This window comes from Lagopus muta, chromosome 28 (assembly GCF_023343835.1).
Source record: "Lagopus muta isolate bLagMut1 chromosome 28, bLagMut1 primary, whole genome shotgun sequence".
Taxonomy (NCBI): domain Eukaryota; kingdom Metazoa; phylum Chordata; class Aves; order Galliformes; family Phasianidae; genus Lagopus; species Lagopus muta.
The window spans coordinates 441,367-456,028 of record NC_064460.1 but is presented as its reverse complement, the minus strand read 5'-3'; the positions used below and the strand labels follow the sequence as shown (position 1 = coordinate 456,028).

Below are 14,662 nucleotides of genomic sequence, written 5' to 3'. Positions count from 1 at the left end.
AGTGTTCGGTACCGTGTATTTGAGAACTGTTACCAAAACACTGGAAAGGAGTCTGGAGCTCTGATTTGTTAAAGTGTAAAGCCGGCATTGTGTGTGATTGCGAGCAAATGTGTTGAGTACTGTGACATGGCACAGCTGCAGTGTGAGTGCGAGTATAACAATGATCACGGTCTGTCTGTCTGTCTTTACGTTTTTGTATGAATTTCTGAATGGGGATGATGGATTCATAGAGAGATGCCTGCTCCATTTGGGGAATGAATGTCAACTCATTTACATAACACTGTGTTCTGCTTGCAAGGAGATGTGTGAGGGAGGTGGGTCAATCAGTGCTGGTTCTGTGGTGAGGTGTTTATAACCAAACGTTAGGGATTGTTAGTGAGAAGTTATATGGTATTAAGGGTGTTGATGGAAACTGAAGAACTGTATGGTTTGATTTGAGGACTTTGAAGAGAATGACACAAACTGTTTTGATGGTATAAGTGTAATTGTTCATGGTATAGAAGTGAGGGGTATGTGCAAGTGTAACTGAAGGTACTAATAGTGGAACAAAGGGAAAAGGGTTAAAGAGAAAGTGAGTTAATGTTTGCTGGCATGAGAGCAACCCCTACACTGTTCCCCTGCGAGCAGAACTTGGTGTGAGAGAGAGAGAGCCGGGGACAGAGATTGCTGTTACTTGTGAAGGGGGAGGTGGAGAGGACAGGGCACTGGAAGTGAGAATATCCTCTGCAGAGATCTAGGAAATCCCAGTGTTAACACTGGAAGCCTCTGGAGGGGAGGAGGTAAAAACTGAAAAATGATGCTAGTAGTTTATGTAGTGATGAGAGTTTGGAAAGTGGAAAGTTTAGGAAGGACACAGGCTGAGGAAGGCAAAGATGAGAAGGGTGTAAAGGGATGTTAGGACTGAAGAAAGGTGAGTGATATGAAGGAAAAGCAAAAGAAAACAAAAGAAAACTGATTGAGAAACAGAGATAATAAGGAAATTGGGAATAATAGCAGCTGTTGCTGTCGCAGCACTAGAGTAGGGCTGTAGGACCCAGGGATCCAGTCAGAGAGAGGTGGGGGGAGGGCTGGAAGAGCCCAGGGAGGGCTCCGCCCCACCGGAGTGAAAATAAAGTGTAAATTACTGAGAAAGGGGGAACAGTCTCTGGTTGCAAAGATGAAGGATGGGAATTTGGGAAGTTTACCCTAGCAGATCCACTGGTTCAATTACAACTAGGGGAGCAGGATAAAGAAATTTATCTTGCGGTGGATACGGGTGCCTCTTGACAGCCGTAGATGATTTTGCAACAGTAGAAGGAGCTAATGCCCAATAAGAAAAGGCTTACTTTTGGGGATTCATTAAATATAGACTGAGAAAACAAGTAGGAATAATAAAAAATAGTAATAAATTCTTGTACATGCCAGGTTACTCTGGCAAGCAGTTAAATGAAACTGGAGCTAAGAATCAAACAGTATTAACTGATTGAGAATTTTAAGCCTGCCTTTAACACAAACACGGAAAAATAAGATTATAGCCACAGAAGTTTCAGAAATAATGAATAAGAAATGCTTAGGAGGGTGGGTATCAGGGATACCTGGCAGACCCAAAAATGCAGCCCTAAAGAGAAGTTAAGTTAAAAGCAAGAGTTAGCCCAGTCAGGGTAAAGCAGAGCCCTTTGAGGATATGTGACTGTAGAAAGATAAAAGAAATAATAGATAGTTTTTGGAGTTTGGATTAGTGATTGAATATGGATCCAAATACAGTACTCCAAACCTGAATGAACAAATAAATAGATAGATAGGTAAATAAATAAATAAATGGAAAACAAGTGCTATAGTTTGGAACAAGATTTGAGGACAAGTAATAGAATAGTTGAATGCATACGCTCAGTGGTGAAAAATCCATACACCTTATTACGCAAGTTAAGGAATCAGTAAGTGGAGTTTACCTTCTGGACTTGAAGAATGCCTTTTCTGCCTGCTTTGGCCAAAGGAAGACTAAGGTTATTTGCCTTTGAATAGAAAAGCCCTAGGATGGGGAGAAAAGACTCAGCTAATCTGAACAGTGTTACCCAGGGTTGTGAGAACAGCTCAATGATTTTTGAGAGCTGGTCAACTCAGGAACCTGAGACTTGGGTTCCTGCATCCCAGAGTGGAGCCTTACTGCAGTACGTGGATGTCACAGAAACCAAGAGGACTGTGTGCAATGGACGGTGAGTTTGCTGAATTTCTTGTTAAAATGATGATCAAGTTTCTCAACAGAAAGACATACCTGGGATATGAGATTACAGCTGGACTTCAACCCTTAAGGACTGCCAGGAAAGAAGCCATCTGCCAACCCCCTGAGTCACAAACTGCCAAGGAACTCCGTAGGAATGACAGGATGGTGCCGACCGTGGGTGCACAGCTAGGGACTGTTGGTGAAGCCAAAATATTACAAGAAATGGGAAGACAAGGTGGGCATTCCCTAAACTGAAATAAGAACTCATGAAGGCCCTCTGCTTTGGGGCTACCAGAAATGCTCACATAATAAAACAAGGAATGGCCCTGGGAGTCCTTGCCCAGAACCTTGGGCAGTGGCACACTTCTCCAAACAGCTGGATGAAGTGAGTAAGGGGTGGCCGGGATGCTTGAGGGCAGTGGCTGCGCCAGTACTCAGGTGTTGCTAGGCCAAAGAATAACAGTTTTTATACCTCATACAGTGTCTGTTGTATTGGAGGTAAAAAGGGAGACATTGGCTCTCGCTCCAAAGGTTCCTGAAATCCCAGGCCATCCTGGTAGAGCAGGATGACGTAGAAATAATTGCAACCCAGTATCTTCCTTAGCGGAACTCCTGGACAACCAGTATTTTGTAACAGCTTTGGAACAACTGAAGCTGCATCTTCCAGCCAGTCGGACCTGAAGGACAAGCCCTTAGAAGACGCAGAAGACACCTGGTTTACCGACGGTAGCAGTTTTGTGAGACAAGGAAACTGTAAGGCAAAATATGCAGTAGCTGCAACTGACAAGGTAATTGAAGCATGACCATTACTTGAGGGGACTTTCCCTCAAAGGGCTGAAATAACTGCCTGGACAGGAGCTTTAATTTTATGGATGGATGCTAATTATGTATTTGGGATGCTACACACTCAGAGTACCATCTGAAAAGAGCAAGGACTGCACATACAAGATAAAACAGCAGAGAATCATAGAATCATAGAATCACAAGGTTGGAAACGACCTATTAGATCATCTGGTCCAACCATCTCCTCGTCACCATTGCCGCTACTAGCACTAAATCACATCACGCAGCACATCATCCAGATGCCTCTTGAACACTGCCAGGGACGGCAACTCCACCATCTCTCTGGGCAGCCATTCCAGTGCCTGACCACTCTCTGAGAGAAAAAGTTCTTCCTTATGTCTAACCTAAACCTCCTCTGACACAACTTGCGGCCATTGCCCCGTGTCCCGCTTGTTGCCTGGGAGAAGAGGCCAAATCCCTCTTCACCACAACCTCCCTTCAGGAAGTTATAGAGTGCAATGAGGTCTCCCCTGAGCCTCCTCTTCTCCAGACTGAACAATCCCAGCTCCCTGAGCCGCTCCTCATAAGGCCATAAGCTCCAGACCCCTCACCAGTTTTGTTGCCCTTCTCTGGACGTGCTCCAGGACCTCAACATCTTTCCTGTAGCGAGGAGCCCAAAACTGAACACAGTACTCGAGGTGCGGCCTCACCAGTGCTGAGTAGAGGGGGATGATCACCTCCCTGCTCCTGCTGGCCACACTATTTCCAATGCGGGCCAGGATGCCGTTGGCCCTCTTGGCCACCTGGGCACACTGTCAGCTCATGTTCAGCCGAGCATCAACCAACACCCCCAGGTCCTTCTCTTCTTCACACTCATCCAGCCACTCACCCCCAAGCCTGTAACGCTGCATGGGGTTGTTGTGGCCAAAGTGCAGGACCTGACACTTGGCCTTGTTGAACCTCATCCCATTCACCTCAGACCAGCGGTCCAGCCTGTCTAAATCCCTCTGACGGGCTTCCTACCCTCAGGCAGATCAACACCACCTCCCAGCTTGGTGTCATCTGCAAATTTACTGAGGGTACATTCAGTTCCTTCATCCAGGTCATCAATAAAGATATTAAACAAGATGGGCCCCAGTATCGACCCCTGGGGGACACCACTTGAAATGGGTCACCACCTGGACTTCACTCCATTCACCATGATCTGCTGGGCACGGCCCTGTAGCCAGTTCCTTACCCAAAGCAGCGTCTATCTGTTCAGAACACGGGCAGCCAATTTCCCCAGAAGAAGCCTGTGAGGGACCGTGTCAAAGGCTTTGCTGAAGTCTAGGAAGACTACATCAGCAGCCCTTCCCTCATCTACCAGACTGGTCACCCAGTCATAGAAGGAGAGATGAGGTTGGTCAAGCACAACCTGCCTTTCACAAACCTGTGCTGGCTGGTCCTGATCCCCTGGACGCTGCGCACATGCCGTGCAGTCTCATCCAAGATGATTTGCTTCATAACTTTCCCTGGTACTGAGGTCTGGCTAACAGTCCTACAGTTCCCCGGATCCTCCTTACAGCTCTTCCTGTAGAATGGAGTCACATCAGCAGGCCTCCAATCCTCTGGGACCTCACCAGTTAACCAGGAGCATGGATAGATGGCCGAGAGCGGCTCGGCAATCACCTCTCTGACTGTCTCCTCCAGAATTGTGGGGGCATATTCTGAGCAGCGTCCCAGACTTCCAGATCGGGGCATAAAAAGCCCAGAAGATGATTGATCTGGCTATTAAAGGCAGATGTAAAGAAGGCATTGAGAACCTCAGCCCTCTCCCTGTCCTCAGTGGCCACATTCCCTGCTGCATCAAGTACAGGATGAGAATTATCTTTGGTTCTTCTTTTGCCGTTGATACATTTATAAAAGGATTTTTTATTGTCTTTTACTGCAGAGGCCAACCTGCACTCAAGTTGGGCTTTTGCCTTCCTAACTTCCTTCCTGCATACCTTAGCTACTTCTTTGTAATCTCCCCAAGTAGCCTGTCCCTTCTTCCAGAGGATGTAGACTCTTTTTTCTCCCTGAGTCTCAACAGTAATTCCTGGCTCATCCACACTGGTCGTCTTCCCCTACGGCTCGCCTTACGGCACTCAGGGACAGTTCTGTTCTTGCGCCTTTAAGATTTCCATCTTGAGGAGCGTCCAGGCTTCCTGGGGCCCTTTAGGTGCACAAGCATGATGTCAACCTACCAAGGAGCGTGGCTGTTACACATTGTAAAGGACATCAGAAAGGTAACACTGCACAGGAAACTGGAAATAAGACGGTGGGTCAGGTGGCAGAACAGGCAGTTGAAGAGGACTTTTAATTCCAGACGGTCAACTGAAAATCTTTAAACCTGAGTCAGAACCTGTAATATATTCTAGAGAGGATTGGAATCTAATTAATGATTTAGAAGGGAGGGCAACAATGGCAAATTGATTTCTCGGAAGTCCCAAGAAAAGGGGAGTATCCTTGTATGTTGGTACTGGCGGATACTTTTCCTACAGAAGCCAGAGGCATTCCCTTGTAGAACTAATAAGGCACATGGAGTAATTTAAGTATTGTTGGGTTATTCCAAGATGCTGAGGAACTATTTGGTCTGTCAAGGAAAGTGCATTGTCAAAAGTGAAACTCATAAAGAAAAGATGAATTGGTTACTAATTTGCTTTATTTCAGGGTGATATCTCTGGCAAGTTGATGTTGTGTGCTGTTACATTTTGTATTTTGGTTATAACAGTACTATGTTTTGTGTTACATTTATTTGTTATTGTTAAATGTGTGATTGTCACTCTTCTCCCTTCTACTGGGATCAACCTTACATCTCTATACTTAACAATGGCCTCTATTAAGAAAGTAATAACACTCTCATTAGTGGGCATGAACATCATAGCGGAAGTAATACAATGAGTAGGAGTCATTTGGGTAAAGGTTTCTGGTGGCTGGGCGGAGTTGGGAGAGCTCAAACTCCCACCAGGCATAGTGAGAACTGTTTGGAGCCAGTATCAAAATCCAAGAAGGGTTAAAAGGGTAAATAACCCACTGGTAAGGTATAATACAGGATACCTTGAGAGCCCTTATCCCGGTCTTAGGAGTAGCTCCGCTGGTTTGGGTTAAACAGGACCCCCCAAATGCGAAGACAGGGATGACCTGAAAGCTACCAAAACAAAGGACGTAATGCACAACATGGACAATTAGCTTACTAAACTTTCTCCACAGAAAGCCCAAGTGGCACAGCCACAAGTAACCCATTTGTGTTATGGAATCACTTCAGGATTCCCGAGCCCTAGGAAACAGCTGGGGGACTCTGGAAGGAGCTCCAGACTGTCCTAGGGATAACAAGGTGGTGTCGCCTACAACCAAAGAACACTGGTAAAGCCACTCTATGCCCTTCTGAAATCCTGCCCAAAGGTCCTCATAGAGGTTGAGGAAGAGAAATAAGAGGAAGGGTTAACTGTGGCAATTAGACACGGACTCAGTTGTTAGTGCAGAACAAAAAACTTTTATTGTGGGCAATGAACTTGAACAATGTGCACGTGGTTAAGTGCCTTATTAAATGTAACTCTCCTGCCATGCCTTCCCTCCTACCCTGAAGTAGATGGCGCTGGATCTGGACTTGTCCCTCTGGGGCCGTCCCACGGCACCCGGTCTGCGTTGGTGTGTGTGTTGGACCGAGGCACCGGCTCAGCCAGCCATATCTCAAGTCCATGGGACCTCAGCGGCGTCTCCCAATAGTAGGCGATGAGGTCGTACAGGCTGGCAAATACCCGGTGTCAGTCAGGAAGAAGAACTGACTGGTAGCGTCCTGTCGCCAGTATATGCAGCAATGCCGCCCCTTCCCACGGTGCCAGAAGGACAGAACCTATTCCCCAGCGTAAGTCTCGCTTTCCCTGACCAGGAAGGAGCCGTCAGGGGCCTCCATCTCAGCACAGTACTCTGTCATCAGCCGCTCAGCGATGTGCCGCCCGCTGCGTCCTGCCCCCAGCTGCTGTGGAACCATTCCTGTGTGAGATGCAGCTCCATGTTGGCGCTCACCTCCTTCTGTGCAGGTCGTCTCCTCTGTCTGCTCTCAGTCAGGGGAACGTTAAGCAGGTTCCATGTACAGTTGAGGGGTTCTTCTGTCACTTGGCAATCCGCCGCTTGCTCCTCTGTCACACACGCACCCGTGGTTCCTGAGCACTTGCCTCCACAAAGCCACCTCAGTTTTGGCAGGGCTTGCCAATGGTCTTTATAGCATTTGCTGACACCCATGCCAGGTGTACAAGCCAGACGTCTTGTGATCATGTCAAGAGGATCTGTCTGGCATGAATAGCTACAATCTTTAACTTGTTTATACCTCCGAGAGTATTTTGCCAGTGCAAGCAAGAACATCTTTATTTTCTCCCAATAGTATACAGGTTAAAGGAATTGAGGTAAGGGATCTGGACTGATTAAATGAAGGGGCACGGTTGTGAGGATCTCAGTACGATGTGCTGCTTTAATCTTCTGGACCACTCAAAATCGATAAATAGGAAGCTCATGACAAAATAGAGACTAACCCAGTTATGGAGGGACCAAAGGGGATACAGGAAACGCTTACTAGTCAGCTACCTAACTTCGCTTGGCTCAAGAAGCTTTTTGTCTCACATTGACGTGCATTGCAACAAGGTGTGAACTATGGCTCTGTAAAACATCTGGACCAGAGAATAGTTATGAAGAATGGAAAAAGCATAAACTAAGGCAGAAAGTGGAATGTTGTCAGCAACTGCGAGACTGAGAGACCCCCCCATGGGATGTGACGCGATAGGCCCTCTCCCTGCTCTATGATTGATGTGTGGCACGTGCCTTAGGGGCGTAGACGAAGCACATAGGTTATATAAGCTAGAGTTCACGTGTAATAAATGCCATTTTGCTGTTCATCATATTGGTGTATGCGTGCAGTCATTTGGTCCTGGCCTGGTTTTAGGTCAGTACCGTAGGAGGCAATGCAACAGTGGAAAGTGGAAGATGTTTTAAGTCTTCCCTTTTCCAAAATGGGGCAATTTAGCGAAAGAATTTGCTACTAGCAATGAAAAGGGGGGAATTGAGATGGTAAGCTGAAGAATACAAGATGTAAGAATACTGGATGTAAGGGATCCATAACATCGCCTGGTTATGCTAACTCAAAAGAGGTCGCAAATAGCATTGCTTAGTTTCACCTTTTGCTAACTCAAGGGAGATTTATTGCTTAGTCTAACCACTCTGTCAGCCCAGGCATATTCTACAAAGGGAGCCCTCTGCAGACAGTGGAAGAGGGGCCCCTAAGAGAGCAAGGAAAAAAGGGAAGATAAGCAGAATAGGAAATTGCTGAGGCATGCAGGGCAAGAGAAGAGCCCAGGACTGGGACAAAGGTCGGAAGGACGTGGCGAGGGAGACAACTGACTTCATCCCAAACGACCACCGAATGGGGAGGAAGACATCGAGCCTTCATCCAATGGAAGCTACTGCGCATGCCCTGGGGAGGGGGGACAGTATGTGAATGAATTCCCGGAAAAGTCATGAATATGTCAATGAGTTTTTGGTAATACTGTGTATGGCTTGGCTAATAAACGTATCGAGACCCCACTCTCTGGTGTGCAAGCTAGGAGGAGCAGATCACTCCTTGCACCCTTGCACCCGGTGTGTGGCGCAGCACTGAAATAAACATATCTGCCCTTTTAACCTTACTTAATGGGTTAGAGAGTTTGATTCCGCAAATCGCTCCTTCTTTGGCCATCAGGAGATCAAGAGCCGTTCCGTTCTGCAATACCACTTGATGAAGAGAGGACACCTCTGTCTGCAGTCCAAGTATAGCATCCATAGTTGAGTTCTTGATATTCTCTAGTGTAGCTGCTATACTGACAATTGCCTTTTCTGATTCCCTTACTCCTAGGCTAGGAATAAACCATCCCATAAAACTATGGAACCCAGAGGGCCTGTCTATAAGGGGGTTATTCCCCGCTTCACCCTTTTCCAAGAGGTTCTCAGTATCCCTGGAGGAGGAGCTGTTCCATTGAAGCACTAATATCCTCCTACATAATGTCCTTCTAGTTCTCAGGAACGGTCTTACACTGAGGCCTGTCTATAGCTGTACACTGAATTCAGGTCCTTCTTCCAATTGTCACCATTTTATTTGCACACCTACGCCTACTTCCTGCTCCACCCCATGGTGACCAATTGGTGGAGGGCGTCCCACACTGAGGGATTTCCATTCTTCCATCTCTTGGTAAGGCTGTACATATCCTGCAATCAGGGAGCTTTAGGCTAACCACTGTTCCTTTAGTCATGTTTAAATAGGTATTTTCACGCCAGGCTGAAGCAAGTCTTATTTAACACGTGCAACCTATAGAACACATTCTACACATGTTGTCTCTAAATCCTTACCTTCAATGCTCCGGTCTTCTCAATAGTCCACTGGGGCTGAGATGTCTTCTTAACTCACGTGTAGCTGCACGATGCTTGCTCTTTCACCTTGATCGCTATAGATGATGTTCTGGAGCCCCAAATCTTGGAATTGTGTCTTGTCACAATACTTCAGTCACTTCCTGCACCTTGTTGCTCTTGCAAGGGAAAAGCCTCTGGCCAACCTGAAAAGGTGACTGTTAATACCAACGTATACCTCTACCCCGCTTTTGTTGGGAGTTCCGAGAAATCAAGTCACCATTGTTGCCCAGGATAAATTCCCTTCCCTTTTTGTCCCATGGCACCCTGGGGCCAGTTCTAGTAAACAAATTCTGTAAACAAATCTCACATTGCTGTGTTACCTGCTTAGTGGTGGTGTATAAATTCCAAGCCACAACCCTTTGCCTCAAGTATTTATACAGGGTCTCAGTTCCCAGTGAGTTTTCCTGTGCTCAGCCATGATTGCAGCCCATAATAAGGAAGCGGGATCTATTATTTTGTTTTGAAGTCTAATCCTCCCTCCTTCTCCCACCTACTCTCCTAAGCCCTCTATCAAGTTTTGGTCCTCTCTTCACTATCTTGGTTTGCCCTCAGTTTAAATTTTTACTGTCTGGAACCAAAGCCTGCGCCTCTGCGTCCTCTGTTTCTGAACACTCTCCAAGTCCCCTCAATTAGTTCGTCCAGGTCCTGTAATTCGCTTCCTTTAATCTCTAGATCACCAGGAGAAAACAAAGACATTCTCGCTCTGGTTAGCAAAAGACCTTGGGAGATGGAAACAAGCTCAGCAGACATGGAGGGAGAAAACCGAAAGACTGTAACTCCTTGTGCCAGACAGAACCTCTCAACGTGATCACAAGACGTCTGGCTTGTACTCCTGGCACGGGAGTGAGCAAATGCTATCAAGGTCAAGCTGACCAGCGGCAAACCTGAGGAGGGTGGCTGACGGAGGTGAGTGGCCTGTGTGCCACGGGACGGCACGAGAGGGACGAGCCCAGCTCTAGTGCCATCTCCTTCAGGGCAGGATGGAAGATCCAGCACTGCCGCATGCAGCAAAAGGGTCACGATTAATGAGACACTTGACCAAGAGCATGATGTTCCAGTTCACTGTGCACAATGAAAGCTTTTGTTCTGCACAAACAACAGACTCTGTGTCTAATTGCCACAGGTAAACCTTAACTGCTTTGCCCTCCCCAACCTGTAGGAAAACCTTTGGATAGGAAAGGGCATAGAGAGTGTTTAACCAGTATTCCATAGTTGTATATCCATATGCAACACCACCTTGTCATCCCTAGAGAAGTCCGGAGCTCCTTTGCTGTTGGCAATTCCACAGTCTGGCAAGTTGCTTCCTTCCTCGTTGTTCTTTAGGGTTTGGGATCCAGCAGCCACTCCATACCCCATATAGGTTGCTTATGGCCGTGCCATCCGGGCTTTCTGTGGAGAAAGTCGATAGCCATGAAGTCTGAGAAAGTTTCCTAGACTAATTGTCCTTGCTATGCATGCCTCCTTTGTTTTGGTAGCCATCAGATGGTCATCCATGTACTGTGGATGAAGTTCCTTGTCCTGGAGCCATAGCCACTGCTCCAGGCCTTTGGCAAGTTGGTTCCTGAAAAGAGTGGGGCTATTTTGAGCACTGCGGGAAGCAAACATTAGCTGATTCTCTGGACTCAATGGTAGACAAAAGACGGCATCTTCTAGGTCCAGAAGGGTAAACCATGCCAATTCACCTGATAATTTTGTATGCTACCAATGGGTATAAGTCCTACACTGTTCTATTGATGGCCCTTAAATCTTGTACTCACGCTCCAATAACAACCCGAATTTCTGAAAACTGTCAGTTATTGGCTGGATTCCTTTCCCACCTCCGAATTTGAGGGGGTACTGCTCAATCCGAACCGGCTGAGCTCCCTGCTTTATTCCCATTGCTATTGGTGCTGCATTCTTAGCTCTTCCTGGGGTTTCTGCCACCCACACCCCAGGACACACTTGATCACTTCCTTTGCCTGGGATCCTGCTCCCAGCAGGGGTAGTGAGCAATGCAAAAAACTAAGCACCTCTGTGAACTGTTCTTCTTCTTGTACCTTAAATTCCAATTCTCCTTTCAACTTGATTTCAGCTTCCAGTTGTTCTAGTAAATCTTGCCCTAGAAAAGGCTTTGGTGAATTTGGCACCAAAAAAATTTGTGTATTCCTACCTGTTTGCCTATACTAAGTTGTAAAGGCTTAAGAAAGTAAACCTCCTCAGGTTTGCCAGTGGCTTCCCTTACGGTTACAAATTCATCACTTTCATGCAAATTCACACACATTCATCTGGAGTTGGAGAAGTATTTAATACCCAGTAAGTTGCTCCAGTTACTACACATTCCACGCTTTGCTGCAATTCCTTCCTTAGCTTAATCTTCTCCACCCTTAACTGTCATTGCATCTGTTACCAAATCCAGTGCCTCTTTTGCACAAACTGCTTTCCCGTTCAACGGGGATGGAACCCTCCTGGGCCTTTCCAGCTCCCCCCCTTCAGCTCTTCCTGAGGACATCTCTGGGTCCTAGAGCCCTGCTCTCAGCTCCTCCCCTCCTAAGGCTTCCCGGGCTAACACTGGCAGATCAAGTTTCCCACGTCCCTCCAGATGAAGGCTATTCGCTTCCAGCGGCTCATCTCCTGCCTTCACAAGAACACCATTAACTGCTAAATGGTCATCAGCTTCCAACCACCATTAATTTCTCACAGGGTCCTCAGGCTCCCCAGAAATACCTGAAGTGGGGGTTGCCTTGGAACTTCCTTTCCCCGTGCTCCTCCATACTCAATTTCATTGATTCTTTGTTGTTCCCCAAAGTCCACACCTCACAGCTACCACGTTAGTGTGACCAAATGCATATTCCTCTTTAAACCCCAGACCACAACGCCAACCAAAATGCCAGTTTCCTCTATTGCACAGTAATTCCTGGACAGGACTACAGGTCAGGCCTCAGATAACAAATACAGGCTTAAGCAACTATCCAGTTAAACTCCATTCCCACATTCACACCACTCGCCTTTGATCCAATATTTAGCATTCACACCAGACAGCAGCAGCTTATAAAGTCTCTTTTGCTGGGTAATGGACGGCACGGGAACACCGAATTCCCTGGGCAAGAGCTAAAACCAACGTCTCCCAGCAACAAGAGCACTTTTATTGTATGTGGAATTCCACAAGCAATAATTTTATAACAGATACACTTAACAATCACGAGGATAAAGACAATGAAAAACCAGTTGGGACATTTACTCATCACATGATCCTACCAGGCCCCTTCCTGGCAGCTAACTGCAAACGCCCCCAGATACATTTTTGTTGTAATGATTTTCCAAAGTATTACAAAGCTTACATTCTCGAGCGCATTATAGCCTCACTCACAGGGTGCCTTGCAAGATTTCACCTGTGAAGTTCTTGGAATTCTCGAGATACCTCCCGCAGTGGGACCTTGCTCCTGAGAAGTGTGCTCCCACACCGACTGCCATCACCCAACCTACACCCATGGATCCACCTTCAAGGGGAGCACCCTCACTCCTTCACCTCCACATAGGACATCACCTTAAGACACATGGCCCCCTGTACTTGTAACAAACCTGGTCCATACCAGGCCTCATTCGCTGCCCAACAGTGGATGTGTGGGTCTCAAGAGTTTTTAGCAGAGCCAGCCCTCGTACAGCAGACAGCTTAACCATGCTCATGCCTTGCACAGAAGACCAAATTGAGAAAGCAGGATAGGAAGTTGTTGGAAATAGAACTCACTTGCTCAGCGAGTAGAAACGTGACATCAGTGCCATGGGCAGCGCTCAGTGAGCAAGTGAGCCAGCTGCAGGGAGATGCTGCCCTCGAGAGCAGGCAGCCGGAGATTGCCTCTTGCTGGGAGCTGCTCGCGGGTGAGAGGAGTTAAAGGAACGACAGGACAGCAACGTGGGGATGTGTGACCACGAGACTGTGCGAATGTCCCCAGCAAAGGAAGCAAAGAGACCCAGCAGACAGCGACGCTTCATTAGCGTAACAAAACGCAGCCCCCATCCCTCCCTTCCCCGGGTGCAGATGTGCCAGGAGAACGAGCTGTGAAACTGCCCAAGGCCCGGCAGCCGGCTCGGGGCGTGCTCGCTGTGGGAACTGCTGCCCGGCACCTGAGGCTGTGCCGAAGCGGCCAGAGCCTGGCCGGAAGCCATCCGGGCAGCACGGCGGTGGCAGGAGGAGCAGCAAGGCCGTGCTGCGGCCAGCTCCGGGCTGAGGGCACTCGGCATCCTCTGCTCTCCGCGACTCGCAGCAGCCCGGTTGCCTGCACCAGAGGCGGGAGCAGCCTGCTCCGCACCCAAGGTAGGAGCCCTTCGCGGCTGGTGCAGAGGAGCGCACATTTCCTGCCCCCTGCCAGCAGCAGCGGGAGGCGAGCGGGGAGCGGGGAGCGGTGAGCGGCAGCGGGCGGGGCGGAACCGGCACCGCTGTAGCGCAGGCGGGAGCCCGGTCCCGGCTCCAGCTCCCGCCCAGCACAGCGGGTTTGCTGGGCCAGACGGGCTGCAACGAGGGAGCAGCGGTTCCCAGGCGTGTTGCAGCCCGGCTTGGGCTCCGAGGGGCGCAGGAAGGGGTTGGAGCTGGGACAGCGAGGAAATGAGCACACGAGCTCAGCGTGCTCTGCTGCCCGGTTGGCTCTCTGGAATACAGGCAGCTAGGCCTGCGTTTGTCCCTCTGGGCCACGGGAGACACGAGATGACCTCGCTCCGCAGCTCTGCACGCAAGGATTGATGGAAGTTTTGAACTCCCCGATGCCTCCTTTTGAGCGTCTGAATGCGAAGCCTCCAAGGGGGGAATTTAAACTCCCTTCTCCCTCCCCAGCAGCCCGCAGTTTCCCTTCAGGGACCCAGCAGGCAGCATCTGCCTCTAGCGGCCCTTTCAGGGTTACCCTTTGTGCGCTTAGCGCTGGGCTGATGGCTCACCTGGGGTCGTGCAAACCCCTGCCAAGGCTTTTTTCCCGGCATCTGCAGATGCCTTCAGCGCACAGCTGCGGGCCCTGAGCACGTCCAGCATCTGCAGCAGGTCCGGCACTGGGCTGTGCAATAGATGCTGAAAAGCTGGCGGTCTGTGGGCTGACTGCAGCACACGTTGAGAACGCGCCCGAGCTGCACGTCAGCAAAGTGCAGCCCAGGCTGCGTCGTGCAAAGGGCGCACGGTGCTGAGAAGGTCCCCGGGAAGCGAGCGCGGTGTGCGTGCTGAGCTGAATGGGAAGCAGCGTCCCCAGGTGGGGGAGGAGGGAAACG

At 48.7% G+C, this 14,662-nt stretch overlaps 2 protein-coding genes and 1 long non-coding RNA gene across 59 annotated transcripts in view; 1 reads left to right on the top strand and 2 right to left on the bottom strand.

Annotated features, from left to right (window-relative positions):
• LOC125685583 (zinc finger protein 664-like) overlaps positions 1-14,662 on the top strand; it is a 233,337-nt gene that overhangs the window by 148,005 nt on the left and 70,670 nt on the right. For 2 of the 36 annotated variants that reach the window (XM_048928747.1, XM_048928739.1), the window contains exon 1: positions 13,478-13,727. The exons of 32 other annotated variants lie outside the window; for them this stretch is intronic. The gene's annotated coding sequence lies outside the window, so the exon portion shown is untranslated. Of the gene's footprint in view, positions 1-13,472; positions 13,728-14,342; positions 14,644-14,662 lie in introns of those variants that run through there. 2 more of the 36 variants (XM_048928776.1, XM_048928735.1) reach the window with 2 other exon arrangements.
• Positions 1-14,662, bottom strand: part of LOC125685589 (zinc finger protein 501-like) — a 206,178-nt gene that overhangs the window by 128,350 nt on the left and 63,166 nt on the right. The window lies entirely within an intron of this gene.
• On the bottom strand, positions 6,561-14,457 carry LOC125685599 (uncharacterized). The gene is made up of 3 exons (XR_007373482.1): positions 14,342-14,457; positions 10,673-10,825; positions 6,561-9,579 (listed from the first exon to the last, which is right to left on the bottom strand). It is a non-coding gene; the product is annotated as an uncharacterized LOC125685599 (long non-coding RNA).